Genomic DNA, 11,671 nt, shown 5'->3' with positions numbered 1-11,671 from the left:
AAACAGATCTGAGCCTGATGCAGCTAGTTGGCGTATGAAGAAATCCTGTGCGTTGAAGCATTTGCCATGAAGGATACAGAATATCAGAGTCTTCATTGCACCCTCGATCTTGGCATTTGAAGAGTGTCCTTTAATGGGCCAGAGAGTCCGTCAGATGATGTGATAGATGGTCCTGGGCAGGTACTCAAGGTATTCAACGAAGAACTCTGTGGGATAAGGAGCATCGTGGGGCAATGGCTTCATCATGGAGAGCATCTGACTCATATTCGGTTCAGGCCTCTGAAATATGCTCTCAATAGCTTCAGTGTGTAGCCGACAGCCTTGCTCGAAGAATTCGCCTAGAGTGGGCAGGCCAGTGAGCTCAATGATATCAAATGCATTGGCTTCGTGATGAATGTTGCCGGTCATCCACTCCAGGACCCAAGTCTTCGGATCTCTGTTGTATCCTTTGACACAGCTCTTCGAGGAGGTGTGGAGTCAAACTTGAATCTCTTAGTGAAGCCATCCTCTTGAAGATCAGCTTCAGAAAGCATCATCGTTAGCCCTTTCCATGTGCGGCGACATGTTTCATGGGCAATGAAAGCGTTCTTGGTGGCAAGATTTCAGATGCGATTTACATCCACCAAGAGGCTTTTCATCTGTCTCTTCAACCAGTCATGATGCCTATCCTGCTTTTGATGAAGGGCCACAAGAAGCTCTCGGTCGTCTGAGAACACGAGTACGTTTCTTGGGTCTTGAAGCAGTTGCACTGTCAGTGGCTTCAGTTGAAGCAGGATGTGGTGCACGTGTAGTGCCAGCCAAAGGATACACCCTGGAGATGGCTTCAACACCTTCAACGTTTTAAGTGAAGCTTTGGTGTTCCGCATTCTGAAGACTCAGAGGTTGCTTGGCAGATTCAGGATAAATGGCTTCAGCAGAGGTATCCACATCAGGCAAGAAGATCCGATGGTTGCGGGCTGAGGGCTGATACGAGATGGCAGAGTGAAGTTTGATCAGCCTCATTACCCAAGGAGCATAGAACTTTAAACCAAACAGATCTGAGCCTGATGCAGCTAGTTGGCGTATGAAGAAATCATGTGCGTTGAAGCATTTGCCATGAAGGATACAGAATATCAGAGTCTTCATTGCACCCTCGATCTTGGCATTTGGAGAGTGTCCTTTAATGGGCCAGAGAGTCCGCCGGATGATGTGATAGATGGTCCTGGGCAGGTACTCAAGGTCTTCAACGAAGAACTCTGTGGGATAAGGAGCATCGTGGGGCAATGGCTTCATCATGGAGAGCATCTGACTCATATTCGGTTCAGGCCTCTGGAATATGCTCTCAATAGCTTCAGTGTGTAGCCGACAGCCTTGCTCGAAGAATTCGCCTGGAGTGGGCAGGCCAGTGAGCTCAATGATATCAAATGCATTGGCTTCGTGATGAACGTTGCCGGTCATCCACTCCAGGACCCAAGTCTTCGGATCTCTGTTGTATCCTTTGATGTGCAGTGTGGCATAGAATTGTAGCAGGAGCTCTTCGTTCCAATGCTCTTCATCAGTGACAAACTGCAGCAGACCCACTTGTTTGAAGCAATCCAACGCTTCCTCTAGACAGGGCAGACCAGCAATAGCTTCAACGTCAAGGCGCTTGTGCGAAAAAATGCGACCTTGGTTGTACAGTATGCAAGAGTAGTAGCTGCGTTGAGGATAGCTCCAGAACCTATCTGATGAAATCCTTTCCCTTGAATAGGGGTTCTTGGAGCTATTAAAGAAAGTATTATCTGCCCTGAAGCTATTGATGTTGAAGGAACCAGGTGCTGATGCAGAACCTAGGAACCTTGGCAGTCTTGGGATTGGCTTCTGAACCTGAGGCTTGTGCTGAACATGGTAGTTGAATTGTGGACCGGCAGCAGACTCAGGAACAGAAGTGTCAGGATCAGTAGCTTCGCTGTCTTCTGAAGCTTTTGGTGGGGAGGGCTCCACATTAGCTTCAATGTTAGGTGTGGCAGCCTCACGATTTGCTTCCTCCACTTGACGAGCTGGAGGGTCGGACACAAGCACGTTCTCCTGGAGAACTGCTTCTTGGTGGAGCAGGGGAGTGGGATCTTGTGCCACTTCATCTGCGCTGATGCAGCCAGAATGTCTTCAGCAGAGACTTGAAGCCTTGGACCTTTGCGAAGCCTGCGGAACGCAGACGACGCCTGTGGGAGTTGGAGTGGGCTGGGCCTCATAGTCTTCTTCCTCTTGAGGGCGATCCGCCCATGAAGCATCCTGTGCAATTGCGTCAGTGGACGACCAACGCTGATGAGTTCGCTGTGTTCTAACTGAGGAAGGGCTGCATCATCTTCTACATTGTCATGATGACCAATGTCTTCAGCAGCGATGGGGTCAGCTGCTGGAATGTCTTCAGCTTCAGGAGCCTCTGTGGAAGCAGGCTCATGAACCGTCAGTTGACGTTCTGCATCAGGGTGAACCATAGAAATGGTTCAACTATCAAGGGCTCTGTGGGAGCAGCCCGAGCTTTCTTGTTCTTTCACTTTTTCTGAGTGGGGGCAGAAGGAGAGGCTTCAGAGTGTTTCCTCTTCCTGGCTTCAGCCTCTGCAATTCTTGTCTTCTTGAGCTCTGAAGCTGTTGACCGGCTCTTTGGCTTCGAGCCAGTCGTTGCAGTTGGGAAGACAAGCGGAACTGCTTCTGCCTTGGTGCCTCTGGTTCGGCTGGAACAGTCTTCTTCTTTTTCTTTGCGGCCATCTTGGGGTCGATGCCAGGACGCCCAAGTGCCTTGCGCTTCTCAGCCTCATTGTAGGCTTGCACACATCTGTCAGCCAGAGTCTTCATCCGCTCACGTGAACCCTGAGCTTCTGCACGCTTCTTCAGAAAGTTTTCCTTTAGCTCATGCACATGTCTTGAAGCTCTTCACTTCTTGCACGCTGAGCTTGGCCATGTGCTTCTTGAACCGAGCCTTTTCATGAGTCAATCTTCTGCTTCAGTTCAACAATGCGCTGGGCAATGCAAGTTCTGAAGCAATGGCGCCTTGGAAGGCGACACTGAGGCCAAAGGCAGCTGTAGATCTTCAAAGCTGATGTTTGGCGTGTGGCAAACCACTCGTCAATGAAGTTGGATGATGGCGACATCAAAGAGAGGCAGATTGTTGAAGATTTCTGCTTCTTCTTTGCTCTTGATGAGTGCTCAAGAGCATCATCTCAAGATCTTCATCACTTGACAGATCAATGGCTTCTTGCGCAGGATGGCAGCAGCTGTGAGCTCTTTGCCAGTGTGAGACAGAGGCATCTTGGCCTTCTGGTGCCTTGAGACGCGTGATAAGTCTTCAGACTGCACACTGTCTTTAGGAGGTGCAGTCGCCAATGGCTTCGCCTTTGAGATTTTTGGTGAAGGGGCCGGCTTTGAAGCTTTTGGCTTCTTCAACTGTTTGGCTTCTGCACTGCAGGCACTACAGGCGCTTCATCAGACTCAGTATCAGCTTGCAGGCTCATTCACTGCAGTCCCTTGAACCAAGATGTAGGTGATGAGGCCTTCAAGGTTGGCATACGGACCGATGACATTGGGTCTGCTTCTCGTGTGCCATCTGCCCTTGGTGCTGAGGGACCAGGGTTGAAGTCTAACCCAAATTTCTTCTTGTTCTGCTTCGCTGAGTTTTGGGCAAACTGGAAGTTGCGCTTGACAGATTGTCGTCACGACACCAGAGTAGTGACGACGGATGTGCATCATCAGGCTGTGGCCCACGACCATGCATGGATAGAAGCTTTGGGCAATAGCTTCATCTCTGGACCTGGGTACAAGATTCTTGTATAAGATGTCTCCCCACGGTCTTTTGATGGCACTTTTCTTCAGCATACTCTTGGGTTGTGAAGCGGTATTTGAACCATTGTTCTGCCCAATAGCGTCGAATCCATTGGATTCGGGTCTTGCGCTGACCATAATTCTCTTCAGGATCTGTTTTATACATTTCTGCCAGTTCATCAGGCAGATCTTTGGATGTTCCTCCACGTCGCTGTCTGCCCCCCTTCCTTGCTGCTGTTTCTGAAGCCATAAACCTTAACTTGGAAGGCTTCAAGACGTTCAAAGGCTTCAAAGGCTTTCTTTTGCTGGACCAACAGGAACTGGCTTCAGGAGAATTTATGTGATGCTGTAGGAATTCTGCAAATGAATGCAGACTATGAGAACCAAAGGATTCTCCCACGGACATGTACCTGTGACAGCATTAAGGTGCGAGGGAAGGGGAAGAGGTCATATGCATTCTCAGAAGATTTTGAAGATAAATCAGTTTAGAAGACATTGACCTCATCGTGCGAAGACATTCACTCATAGATAAGAAGTTGGTTCCAGATTTGTACGAACCCACAGATCAGTACAAGTGAGGAATCTAACTACTTTGAAGCACAAGTGAATATACTAGGCATGTTATGAGATGCAGTATTGAGAGAGATCTAACTTGTGTGAACAGAAACTTCTTATGGTAGAAAGTGACAGAACATAGGATCAAGGGGCTGCTTAAAAAGGAAGTTTTATTTACCACACTGGGAACTGCTAGACGGAGTGGGAGATGAGGCGAGCAGTTCACTCTTCCGTGCCCTAACTTGCGGACGGAGGAGACCTACGGCGACGGCGAGAGGACGATGTCCGCGGTCGGCGTGAACGGCGTCGGAGAGGTTGCGGCAGCGAAGCGCTTCGTCGCCGCGTCGTCGAGAGCTAGCGGTGGCGCTAGGGTTCGTGCGAGGGTGGAAGAAGAGATATGTTACCGCTGTGAGTGTGTATTTATAGGCACAGGGGCGGCACTGTGCTATTACACAGGTGCCCCTGGCGATTCGCATTTGAGTAATACATGGCCATCATGCGGTATTTTGGGGGCAGTTCCACGTCCCACGCACGCCTGGATTGTCGGGTGGTCGTTCCTACTTCTCCGGATTTCATGTGGATAAATGAGCATTGAAAACGACTTAAATGTTGTCTCTGTGTCTTCTGCCGACAAGGACGTAGAGAAGACATTCGACAGTTTCAATAGAATGCATATGACTTGGAGAGATAGAATTTTGAGATAGAAGCATAGAGAGGTTAGGGTCCGATCACATTCACTTAGTTCAAAGATTCAACAAGAAGACATAGCATTTAAGTGAATGCTGTAGAGGACAGAACACTAGCACATATATATATATATATAATCAACATAGTGAAGATAATCATGAAAATATGTTGAGTTCGAAGCCAAACCAAATGTGAAGACATTGCAAGGTAACGCCATGAGTGAAACACTTCAAAATAGAACGTTTGGTGGTGGCGTTACCCACTGTATAGGAAGTATTAGACCCAGACACGGCGCACAATTATCGTGGCGCTCCGAAGTCAAATTCCACATTAATGTATTCACACTTAGAATGTATGTCTTCATTGATTGAAGATATACTTTACTTTGTGTGTTGCACATCTAAGTCATCAATATGCATAAGTGTTAGGATGTGTGCCTGATCACAGGACATTTGAAGATTCCAGGATATTTAGCTCACACCGTAACTTGCAAAACCTCTTCTCATCCAAGGGCTTGGTGAAGATATCTGCCAATTGCTCTTCAGTGTTGACGTGTATGATATCAATGTCTTCCTTCACAACATGATCTCTGAGAAAGTGATGACGAATTTCAATGTGCTTTGTCTTCGAGTGCTGAACTGGGTTGTTGGCAATCTTGATGGCGCTTTCGTTGTCGCAGTAAAGTGGCACTTGCTTCAGATGAATGCCATAGTCCTTGAGTGTTTGCTTCATCCACAGAAGCTGAGCGCAGCAAGATCCAGCAGCAATGTATTCAGATTCAGCAGTGGAGAGAGATACACAGTTCTGCTTCTTTGAAGACCAACATACAAGTGATCGTCCCAGAAAGTGACATGTGCCTGATGTAGACTTGCGATCAACTTTGTCACCAGCATAATCAGCATCCGAGAATCCAACCAGATCAAACTCTGAGCCCTTTGGATACCATAATCCTAGAGTTGGGGTGTGAGCCAAATATCGAAGAATTCGCTTCACAGCTAAGTGATGCGACTCCTTTGGTGCCGCTTGAAATCGAGCACACATGCAAACACTAAGCATAATATCTGGCCTAGATGCACATAGATAAAGTAAAGAACCAATCATGGAGCGGTATACCTTTTGATCGAACTCTTTACCATTGTCGTCAGGACCCAGATGATGTTTGGCTGGCATTGGTGTTGTGAAGCCTTTGCAGTCTTGCATACCGAACTTCTTCAGGCAATCTTTGAGATACTTCTCTTGAGATATGAAGATGCCATTGCGTTGTTGTCGTATTTGAAGACCAAGGAAGAACTTCAGCTCCCCCATCATGGACATCTGATATTGCTCTTGCATCATATATCCAAACTCTTCACTGTACTTCTGATTGGTGCAGCCGAAGATAATGTCATCCACATATATTTGGCACACAAACAGTTCACCATCATATGTCTTCGTGAAAAGAGTGGGATCTAGGGAACCAGGTATGAAGCCTTTGCTCTTCAGGAAGTATTTGAGTGTGTCATACCAGGCCCTAGGGGCTTGTTTGAGGCCATACAGTGCCTTGTTGAGCTTGTATACCATGTCAGGATGTTTTGGATTTTCAAAGCCAGGCGGTTGTGCAACATACACTTCTTCTTCAATCTTGCCATTGAGAAAGGCACTCTTCACATCCATTTGATATAGAAGTATGTTATGATGATTTGCATAGGCCAGCAGTATGCGTATGGCTTCAAGTCTAGCCACAGGAGCAAATGTTTCATCAAAGTCAATGCCTTCCACTTGAGTATATCCTTGAGCAACGAGACGAGCTTTGTTTCTGACAACTTGACCATGCTCATCTTGCTTGTTGCGGTATATCCATTTGGTGCCTATTATGTTGTGCTTCCGTGGATCAGGACGCTTAACCAGTTCCCATACATTATTCAGCTCAAACTGTTGAAGCTCTTCTTGCATAGCTTGAATCCATTCAGGTTCCATGAAGGCTTCTTCAACTTTCTTGGGTTCTGATATTGAGACGAATGCGAAGTGCCCACAGAAATTTGCTAGCTGAGTTGCCCTTGAACGAGTGAGTGGACCAGGTGCATTGATGCTATCAATTATTCTTTCAATCTGCACTTCATTGGCAACGCGAGGATGTACAGGGCGAAGACTTTGCTCTTGCTGTTCATTGTCGTTGTTGGAAGGAATGTCTTCAGGCTGAGCATTGTCTTCATGTTGATCAGGTGCTGAAATGATAAGTTCTTCTTCAGGATGAGCTTCAGAAGGTATAATCTCTCCAGTTCCCATTAGCTTGATTGATTCACTGGATGGAACTTCATCTAGCACACTTGGCAGCTGCTCTCTTTGTGATCCGTTGGTCTCATCGAACCGCACATCCACTGTTTCAACCACTTTGTAATGAAAGAGATTGAAGACTCTGTAGGAGTGCGAATCCTTTCCATATCCAAGCATAAAACCCTCATGTGCTTTTGGTGCAAATTTTGAGGTGTGATGTGGGTCCTTGATCCAGCACCTTGCGCCAAATACTCTGAAGTAACTGACATTTGGCTTCTTGCCAGTAAGGAGCTCATAAGATGTCTTGTTCAGTAGCTTGTGAAGATAAACACGATTGATTGTATGGCATGCAGTATCAATGGCTTCGGGCCAGAATTTTCTTGGGGTCTTGTATTCATCTAGCATCGTTCTGGCCATCTCAATTAGTGTTCTGTTCTTGCGTTCGACGACGCCATTCTGCTGTGGCGTGTACGGGGCTGAGAATTCATGTGTGATGCCCAAGGTATCAAGATATGTATCAAGGCCAGTGTTCTTGAATTCAGTGCCATTGTCACTTCTGATGTGCTTTATCTTGGCGCCAAAATTGTTCATAGCTCGATTGGCGAAGCGTCTGAAGACATCCTGCACTTCAGTCTTGTAAAGGATTATGTGCACCCAAGTATATCTAGAATAATCATCAACAATAACGAAGCCATAGAGGCAAGCAGTAGTAGTTAGAGTTGAGTAATGAGTGGGACCGAAAAGATCCATGTGGAGCAGTTCGAAGGGTTGAGTAGTAGTCATGATTGTCTTCGAGGGATGTTTGGCCCTCGTCATCTTCCCTGCTTCACAGGCACCGCATAAGTGGTCTTTCTTGAACTTGACGCCCTCGATGCCTATGACATGCTTCTTCTTCGCAAGGGTGTGGAGGTTCCTCATGCCAGCATGCCCAAGCCTCCGATGCCAGCCAGCATTCTGAAGCTTTTGCTAGAAGACATACTGCAAGCTGTGGGCCCTGCTGAGAAATCTACCACGTACAAATCATCTTTTCGATACCCTTCAAACACTAGAGACTTGTCAGATTCCATTAGTACAAGGCAACGATATTTTCCAAACATTACGATCATGTTCAAATCACAAAGCATTGAGACAGACATTAAGTTGAAGCCAAGGGATTCAACAAGCATGACTTTATCCATGTGTTGATCCCTTGAGATTGCAACTCTACCTAGACCCAATACCTTACTTTTACCAGTGTCAGCAAATGTGATGTGACTCTTGTCGGATGGACGTAAGGTTGAGTCCATAAGAAGACTTCTTTTGCCAGTCATGTGATTTGTACACCCACTGTCAATAATCCATTCTGAAGACGCTGGTGTCGTACCCTACAGTGCAGTTAGGGGGATAGGCTTCACCAAGAGCATTGTGAAGCAAAAACATTTGACGAACCAGTGGGTTATGAAAGCTTAGATCCAGGTTAGGACTAATAGGGAGAGTAGCAAGCGATTCAGGTACGAAGTACATAGTAAGACCATTTGGGCATTTGATCTTGCGCCCTACAAGATGTTTAAGGTCCCCAGCAATAGCGTCAGACGATTTTGGTTTTCTGCTGGAGACCTTTCCCTGCAAAAGAGAGTTAAGCCTTCTTAACCACCCACATCTTCAAGGGTGGCTTAGAAGCAATAAGTCTAAGTGCAGCATCTGAGAATTTTGGCTTTGAAGCCTTAGCAAACAGTCTTGCAGGTGGACAATAGTACTCATAAGAATAAGCAGAATAGTTCTTGGTCTTATGAACAAGCGGTTTGATGAACCGCTCTCATATTCATATGACTGAGTATGGTTCCCTGCAAAACATTTGCGTTAGTGCGACTCAGGTGAGTCCTCTGTTTGTATGAAGCCTTTGGACCGTATGAAGCCTTTGGTCTGAGGTTTGTCTTCTTCAAGTGAGGTGTCATGAAGACATTCACAGGAAGATTTTCCAGACACTTTTTCGGAACCCAGATCTTCTTCATAGGCGGTCCATTCCTGCAGTTAGTACCAATGTACCTGGCAAACACTTCACCATTCTGATTCTTAAACAGTATATAGTTTGCATCAAAGGATTCATCAATGATAATGGGGTTAGCACAAGTGAAGCCAGATAGATTGGATGGATCTGCTGAAGGTTCCTTTGCAGCAACCCACATGGTTTTGGGGTACTGCTCAGGTTTCCAGTAAGAGCCATCTGCATTCATTTTCCTTACGAACCCAACACCCTCTTTCCTAGGGTTTCGGTTCAGAATCTGCTTTTTGAGGACATCACATAGTGTCTGATGCCCTTGAAGACTTTTGTACATCCCTGTTTCAAGCAATGTCTTCAACCTAGCATTCTCATCAGCAATAGCGGTGGTATCCTCAGCAGAGGGGTTAGTTACCGCATCAACAGTTGAAGATATTGCAACAGCAGTAGCAGTAGAACATTCAGCAACAGAAGTAGCATTATCACGCTCAATGCATTTAAGACATGGTGGTTCAAATCCTTCCTGAGCGGGACTGATCTGTTTGGCGCGAAGTGACTCGTTTTCCGTTTGAAGATCTTCATGAACCGCTCTCAATTTCTCAAGATCTTGCTTCCTTTGAAGATAATCATAGGAAAGCTTTTCATGAGTTGTTGAGAGAGTTTCATGACGACTTTCAAGTTCCTGATATTTAACGTGAAGATTTTTTATGTCTTCAATTAAGGATTCAGATCGAGTCATTTCAGCACCCAACAGATCATCGCTTCTGTCTAACAGTTTTTGAATATGTTCCATAGCTTTCTGTTGTTCAGTTGCAATTTTAGCAAGTGTTTTGTAGCTAGGTTTGAAACACATCAGAGTCATCGTCACTAGATGTTTGATAGTGAGTAGTGCGTGTGTTTACCTTGGCACCGCGTGCCATGAAGCAGTAGGTAGAAGCGGAGTAGTCCTTGTCATTTGCATCGGTGTCGGTGATGAAGTCATTGTCTTCAGTGTTGAAGATGGACTTGGCAACGTATGCTGTAGCCAGACTTGCGACGCCTGAGTCGGATTCCTCTCAGACTCCACCTCCGCCTCCTCAGAAGCAGACTCCTCCTCTGAATCCATTTCCTTGCCAACAAACGCACGTGCCTTGCCAGATGAGCTCTTCTTGTGTGATGAAGACTTTGAGGAAGACTTGGAAGAAGACTTTGAGTATTTTCTTCTTCTTTCTTCTTCTTCTTGTCGTCAGAGTCATATTCCTTGCTCTTCTTCTTCTTTTTGTTCTCATTGTCCCACTGTGGACACTCAGAGATGAAGTGGCCAAGTTTCTTGCACTTGTGACATGTTTTCTTCTTGTAGTCATGAGCAGGAGCTTCATCATTCCTTGAACTTGATCGGGAAGACTTTCTGAAACCTTTCTTCTTCGTGAATTTTTGGAACTTCTTGACAAGCATAGCAAGTTCCCTTCCAATGTCTTCAGGATCATCAGAACTGCTATCAGATTCTTCTTCAGATGAGGAGACAGCTTTTGCCTTCAAGGCACGAGTTCGCCCATAGTTTGGACCGTAGATATCTCTTTTCTCCGAAAGCTGAAACTCATGTGTGTTGAGCCTCTCAAGTATGTCAGAGGATCGAGTGTCTTGAAATCAGGACGTTCTTGAATCATCAGGGCCAGGATGTCAAACGAACTATCAAGTGATCTCAGCAGCGTCTTGACGATTTCGTGTTTGGTGATCTCAGTGGCGCCGAGGGCTTGAAGCTCATTTGTGATGTCAGTGAGTCGGTCAAATGTGTGCTGGACATTCTCATTGTCATTTCGCTTGAAGCGGTTGAAGAGATTGCGAAGGACACTGATTCTTTGATCTCTCTGGGTTGAGATGCCTTCATTGACCTTGGAGAGCCAGTCCCAGACCAGCTTGGATGTCTTCAAAGCACTCACACGGCCATACTGTCCTTTGGTCAGATGACCACAGATGATGTTCTTGGCAGTAGAGTCCAGTTGAACGAATTTCTTGACATCAGCAGCAGTGACACCTTCTCCAGCCTTGGGAACGCCGTTCTCGACGACATACCATAGGTCGACGTCAATGGCTTCAAGATGCATACGCATCTTATTCTTCCAGTAGGGATATTCAGTTCCATCGAAGACGGGGCACGCAGCGGAGACTTTGATTATCCCTGCAGTCGACATAGCTAAAACTCCAGGTGGTTAAACCAAATCACACAGAACAAGGGAGCACCTTGCTCTGATACCAATTGAAAGTGCGTTATATCGACTAGAGGGGGGGTGAATAGGCGATTTTTATGAAAGTCTTCAAAACGTGGAAGTTATGAAGACAAACAGTAGAGATATGCCTATTACTATGCAGCGGAAGTTAGACTACACTAGGCAAGCCATGGTCAAGTATCAACAGAGTGAAAGCACAGTGACAAATAGCTGT

This window comes from Triticum urartu, chromosome 1, assembly GCF_003073215.2.
Source record: "Triticum urartu cultivar G1812 chromosome 1, Tu2.1, whole genome shotgun sequence".
NCBI classification, from domain to species: Eukaryota; Viridiplantae; Streptophyta; class Magnoliopsida; order Poales; family Poaceae; genus Triticum; species Triticum urartu.
Note: the sequence above shows the minus strand (reverse complement) of the source record.